This window comes from Acomys minous (genome assembly GCF_964271855.1).
Source record: "Acomys minous genome assembly, chromosome: 15".
In the NCBI taxonomy this organism is placed as follows: domain Eukaryota; kingdom Metazoa; phylum Chordata; class Mammalia; order Rodentia; family Muridae; genus Acomys; species Acomys minous.
In genome coordinates, this window is record NC_140497.1 from 76,950,533 (window position 1) to 76,958,032 (window position 7,500).

Consider the following 7,500-nt stretch of genomic DNA (forward strand, 5'->3'; position numbering starts at 1 on the left):
ATGGTAGGGACCAAGCAGGGCTGTACATCTCTCCTTCCAGTCCTCTGGGCCCCCCTTCCCACTATCTGTGCAAGTCTAAAGAGAAACGCTTTGTTAATTCGGCAGTTTTGCACTTTCTGCCTCATGAGGTCTTTGACTTATGCCAGTCCTCCTGTAGACTCAGCAAGGAGCTTTGTGGTTTGCCAGAAATCACCACAGATCCATGACACACCTTCTTGTCTTACAGGCTTGGGTACTTCACACAGAGATGGGCCACCTGTGCTGGGACTCAGGGCAGTCTGTGACCTCAATACCAAGAAAGTAACACAGTTTAAAACCTCAGCCATCCTATGATCTTGTAGATGAGATTCAGGGCTTTTTTTTTTATAGCAGCTAGTAGCTTGATTAGAAAAGATTTGTGAGTCCAGAAGACCATTCACACATTAGCTAGAGAACAAGTGACAACATGTGAGTATTTCTGACAAATTTAACTTGTGGATAATTTTATTATCCTGAAAAGTTTTTTGATTTTTAGAAGTATTATGTTTTTGTGTCCACACGCACACATATGTACCTGTGTGCACATGTGCACACACGCAATAGACCTATGAATGTTACAACACATATGTGGAGGGTAAGAGGACAACTTTTGCAAGTTCTCTCCTAACATGGAATTCAGGACCCAGTGATCACACTCAGTCTGTCAGGCTTTCACAGTAAGTGTTTTTACCCACTGAGCCGTATCCCCAGCCCCTGAAAATGTTTGCTTATTGGTCTAGTAATCATTATATTTTAATGTCTGGACACCTCCCTGGGAGGACAGAGTGGGAAATGATAAGATGTGAGGACTAGCAGGTGGTTAAGGCAGTGTAGCCAATAGCAATAAAGCATGGTAATCACAGGAAAAGTTGGAAAGACTGTACAGAGGCCGGAAAATTCCAGAACCCTGAGTAGTATAGGGTCCTTGTAACTTGTAGACATTACTCAATAAATGGTGCTGATGCATTTGATAATGAGAAAGAAAAGATGAAATCAGAAATTCATTATAGGTGGACTATACATGTGGATAATTTAACAGTAGAAAAGACAGCACATGTCATTCTGAGATTAGTGAAAAACCCTTACATTTGAAAGAAATATCATAATATTCAAAGAGGTTACTAATTTTATCATCTTGAGTTAGCAAAACCATTCATTAAAAGGTACTGCCAAAAAGTAAGAAAAGGCAAACTTGACAAACACCATTGAGTTAACTGTAAATCATCAAGGCTTTCTACATATGAATATTTATGTGTGATATGTCTCCATATAATAACCTTTCAAAATTACAAGGTCAAAAATAAATAACAATATAGAAAAAATGAAAACAATAAAAATAAATAGACCAACAGGGAAAAACAATATGATTAATAAACATATGGAAAGATCTTCAAAGTCACTAATAATGAAGAAATTACAAAAAAAAAAGTCACAGTGGTATGCCATTTCATACCATTGACAAAAGTTGAGAGGTTTCACAGTCCCAATACTGAAGAGAACATGTATTAATGGGGACGCTATGAGGCTGCTGCAAGGTCATAAATAACATAAGTAGTTTGGAAAATGATTTATTATTCCATAAAACATAGCTTGTAAATATCCTATAGCCCTACACATCCACTGATGGATATATACAGTAAAGAAACGGCTCTACTGGTAGGCAACACATTTCAAGAATGTGTAAGGTGTTCATGACAATACTGTTTGTAAAAGGATAGCGGCGGGAATCAAAACAAGTACCCAGCCATGGTAGAACAGAAAGATAAATATCTGTGATTTACAGTGTGATGGTACAAAGTAAAAGAGATGAGCCAAAGCCTCTACAAGATGTCTGAGTTTTCTAAGAGTGAGTAGAGAAAAGCGAACACCAGAAGATGATATACACAGTTTTATTTGTTTTCAATGATTTCAATTGAAGACATTCCTAGCAGGTAAGCACCTAATAGCCAATAGAAGCCACCTTCTGTGGCTTCAGAAAGCTTAACTAGAATTGGAGCCTAGTTTGCTTAGAAGATGACTAAATCTAAAACTTAGTTTTCTTACCTCGAGATAGGAATAATAATAATTATAACATAATAAAACCAAGTTAAGCATTAAATGAAATGGATCCAAAGTATTTCATCAAATAATGAGCCCTTGGTATTATGGTAAGCAGGAAACAACTTTCTCCCGTGGTAATCAAATCCTAACTATACCACAACTATGACTAACAGTCATCCCTATATAATGATTACAGCTGCATAGTCATTATAGTAAATGCTATTGTTGAGTAATTATTACAAACAGAACAGTAAAGGAGACAAAGCTGAAAGAAAGAGTCATAGGGAAATTTGCATAACATCATACAGGAAACCTACTTCTAGAAATTCTCATGGTTTCCTTTATTTCCTTTTCTCATAGCCTGCATCCTTCCCCTATGTCCCCTAGAATTTCCAGTTGTCTGTAGTCCATCTTTATGACAAGCACATTCAGTATAGAAACTTGTACACCTAAATTTCTCAAAAACATACTTTATTTAGGGTTCTTAAACACTTCTATCTCCCTTCCAACTCACTGACCAGAGGTAGAGGAGAAAGGTTAGTAAGAAAACGGGCTTGCTGACATTTTAGACTTAGTTCCTTGGGGGCGATACCAGCAGTCCAGTCAAACAGAAAACACCAAACAGCAGCACAAAGCATCAGCAACGGCACTATCCAGCAGAAACAACAAGGCTCCACCGAATAGGCATCAGGAAGGGACAAGACTCAGCCAGAGTGCCAGGAGAAGTTCTCTGGAGCGAAGTTTCTCTCTGCGAAGTGAAGTGTGGAAAAATGAAGACCAGACAAGCAGTGTGAACTGTCGCGAAGTGTAATGAGGCAAAAGAGTTGCTTCTATTTATCCCTTCTCAGAGTCCATACAAGGATATTTTACAGGCGGCAAAATCCATGCCCCTTGCACGAGACAGCTTCCATCTAAACACCACAAAACCTCTCATGAGTCTATTTTCAGCTAAGAAAAACCATGAGTCTGTCTTCTGTGGTGGAAAATTGCTCCCACGTGCCACACCTGGGACCAAAACAAAAAACACATCCACATGACACAACTGAGTTTTCAAAGAAACCAGAAACTTCCACTTCAGAAACTGTATCTTCCATTACAACAATTACCTTTAGCTAGTCTTGGCATCCAAAATATAAATGAACCAGCCTTTAGGTTGATATTCATAAAGTTATTCAACATTCTAATACAAATTCTGCATTACATGTTTTGTACACATTTAATTCTTATAACCAGGATTTTGCAAACATATAATGGAAATAAATGAATTCGTATACAGATGACTAAGAGAAACTTCTTTCACAGTCTTCTACTGTGTGATCCATTAGAAAAATATTTTCCCCATCTGCTGCAAAAGACATTTTCTTGATGCGGGGTAAAGACTGTACTTATCTGTGTGTATGAGAATAAACATTTAAAATGTAGTTAGGAGGGGAGGACACCCTATTGGGACTTTAGGTGAAAGAAGCATGGGAGAATGGGGGAATAGAAGGATCCAGAGGGTCCTAGAAACCTACAAGAAGAACATTATGATGGGCAGATCTGGGCCCAGGGGTCTTGCTCAAACTATGGCACCAGCCAAGGACAATACATGCAGTAAACTTCGAACCCCTACCCAGATCTAGCCAATGGTCAGGACATTCTCCACAGGTGAGTGGAGAGTGGGGTCTAACTTTCACATGAACTCTGTTGCCCCATATTTCACCACGTCCCCTGGATGGGGAGGCCTGATGACACTCAGAGGAAGGACAGCAGGCTACCAAGAAGAGACTTGATACCCTACGAGCATATACAGGGGGAAGAGGTCCCCCTCAGTCACAGTCATAGAGGAGGGGAGTAAGTGGAAAATGGGAGGGAGGGAGGAGTGGGAGGCTACAAGGGATGGGATAACAATTGAGATGTAATATGAATAAATTAATAAAATATATTTTTTAAAAAGTAAAATGTAATTAGGGATTGTGCTGGTCTAGTAAAGCAGTAGTTGTAGGTTCTTCTATAAGATTTGTGACCTTACTAGCCCTGCATGGTTGCCTAGGTTTTCAGTACCAGACATGATTTCCATCTTGTTGAACAGGTTTTAAGTCAAATTAGAAAGTGAGTGACTAGTTACCACCAAGGTATTCATGCCATACTGGACCCTTTGGGTTATCACGCCATGGGGACCATTGCGGTGCACAGCGGTTATAGTTGGCCGGGTTCCAGCTGTTGGTAGCTTCCGTGCTTTGGAGGCCTGCATGGCACCTTCTATGAACAGCTATGCAAGGCCAGCCTCAGGGAGGAAGCTTTTAAATCAGTTCCACAACAGAGGCCTCTGGACTTGGGGTCTAAAGTGCAAGGCAACAGCAATAGTGTGCAATTCACTGGGAGTCTCTTGGAGGACTTGGACCAACGACTCAAACACGAGCGTCTCATGCTTGGCATTCGAGTTTCAGTTAGATGGTTTTGTTTCTTGTGGGGAACATTGTCAGCCCAGATGAAAAGTTTTCAATTGGACTATATAAGTATATTTATGTACAGACATATGTAGTATACACATTTTAGATAGGCAGTTAATTGTGTAATACCTATGACATTGTCAGATATCCTTACCGTTATTTTGTCCTCTTTCTTCTGTTTTTACTTCTCTCCCCCTGCATATTACAGTACTTCCAAGTTATCCCATTTCCTTCCCATCACTTGTACTCTGCTATTTCTCTCTCTGTTGCTTCCCCACCTCCTCTTCCCAGCAGTGGTCCCCCCACCCCAGCTTTTACTTGCCTGATTTTTACAATTACTCCAGGCTATGTGCTCACATCTGAATATTTGGAGCTAGGAGCCTCACATGAGAGAGAACGTATGGTATTTCTCTTTCTTGGTAGGCTTACCTCGTTCAATATGATCTTTTCTGGTTCATTCCATTAATCTACAGATTTCATTTTTCTTTATAGAAATGGAAATAGGAGACCATTAAAATAAAAGAACTGTTTTTAGGAAGCAACAAAGCACTGTTTCCTTTTTTTTTCTTTTGCCTGTGGATGCACAGATGTAGGAGGGAGGCTACATGAAAGTTAGCGTGTACTCAAATAACCCTCAGCTCTTACACCAATGACTTAGTATTGGTTCTGCATTATAACGTGAAGAATAGACAGTACTGAACACCAGTTTTACCTTCTGTAATGTCATTGGGAAGTATATGGTGGCACTGAGATCCAAAGCAGTTAGCTCTCAATCCTATTACATGACAATCCGGCCCCAGCACAAGAAGGATCTAATCAAACCATTGAAGACTTTGGAAATCTTCATTAATGAATATTCAGAGCTGTGCTAGAAAAGACCTTCTTTGTCAGTGCTTCTTGCAGTGGAAACAAATTACCTTTGAATTGTTCCTCGAATAAGAAGAACTAGATCATTAAATGACACTCAATTAGTCCTGAAGCCTGAGAATTACTTACATTGTGTCCTTTGAGCAGATTTGAGAATAATGAATTGCCCACAGTTTAAACTCTCTGCTACTGATTTTTAACCATTTTTCATGTTCTGAGGAAGAATCAATTGATTAGAAAGTTGGGGGATAAATTGAGGCCTGTACGGCCACAATTAGTAGTTAATAAGCTAGAGTTGATGGGTGCATAGAAACATGTTATGCGTCTGTTGTGAGTGCTCTTCAACAAAGTTTCCCAAATGCTATTATATACTTTAAAAGATTAGAAGTTTTAGAGAGAACACATTAATTCTTTCCACTCATTTAATCTAAATTGTTTCCATGGTCTCACTGTTAAAAGATGCTATGAACACTGTACATAATTTATTTGTGTGTTTATTTTTATTATACTTGTGTGTGTGTGTGTGTGTGTACATGCATGTATGTCACACTCCTGACCTGATTGCTATTCCCATGGGTCAGAACACCTCATACAACTCCTTTCAGTAGATTAACAAAGACATTCAACTGGTCAAGTGCAGAGAGCAAGAGACTATGAAGTGTTCACTTCTAAATAGTATATGCTTATCACATCTCACTCCAGAAGACTCAGGGTACTGTATGTAACAGAAGACAGAAGGACTGTAAGAGCTACAGGTAGTGGATAAGATCAAGCAAAGCAAGTTCTCCATACAAAGCAGGGCAACTGCACATGTGAAGGCACAGCAATTGTGACCGTATGAACATGACCGTTGCTAAGGAGCTACTGTCAATAGACAGATGTTTGGGTAGGGATGTTTTCTCTAATGATGTGATCCCTGGTAGGTTAGCCACAGACCAAGACATTTCTTACTCCCAAGAGCAGCTGGAAAAGACAAAGTGGAATTAATATTGAAAGAAAACAGAGATCTCCAAGTTGGGTGGCAAGAGATTGGATGGTAGAGAGGTTCTGGAAGAAATGCTAAAATTAAAAGTATATAGAACCATACCCAGCTCACAGGGATTCTTTATTTTGTCCTCTTCACCTTTTTTTGTGTGCATTATGCTCTTAAATCCCATTTTATAAGATTTCTTTATATCATCTATGTATTTGTTGAGATGAATACTCTTTAATCCTGTTTTTAAATCATTCTTAGAATTCTCATTTTTCCTCACCGTGGAACCTTTTAAGGACATGGTTTCTGTGGTGGTTTGAATGAGAATAGCCCACATGGGATCATATATTTGAACACTTGGTACCCAGTCGATGGAACTGTTTTGGGAGGATTAGGAGGTGTGGCCTCATTAGAGGAGGTGTGTCACCGAGGGCCAGCTTTGAAATTTCAAAAGGCTTGTCTTATTCCCAGTATCTTTTTCTATCTCGTGATTCTGTCTCAGGATTTGAGCTCTCAGCTACTGCTACAACAGCATGCCTGCCTGTCTGGTGTCATGAGCCTAATGATGGTCATGGGCTCTAACAACCTCGGTGTCTTAGCACAGCACTAGAAAGGTAACTAAGGCAGTTGGTTTTAAAAAACTTTGTCTGATGGTTCTGACAAACCCAGTGTTGGCATCTGTTTTGTTGTTACCCAGTTCAAAAGCTTTCTGCTTCCTAGTGTCAGTTATTATCTAGTGGACTCTGGACTTTTAATGTTTTTATGATGATCTCATTTGACACACACACCCTAGACAAGGTTTTCCTGTGTAGCCCTGGCTGTCCTGGAACTTGTTCTGTATACTGTAGACAAGGCTGGCCTCTAGCTCCAGAGATCTGCCTGCCTTTGTCTCCTAATGCTGGTGTTGAAGGTGTGTGCCACCACCCTCAGATTCACCTCACTCTTTATAACCTGGCTTTATGTTACTTCACACTGCAAAGTTTATGGTTTTAGGTCCATTCTACCACGTGGTGACAGTTGTTGTGCATTCACATGTGCAGCTGCCCTGTTCTTTATGGAAGTTATTAACCATGTCCAGCTCCTACAATTTTTCTGTCTTCTCTTTCACAAAGACCCCTTCTAGGGAAGTGTTGATATGCAGACTCCTGACTGGGTCTCTGCTGAAACTGA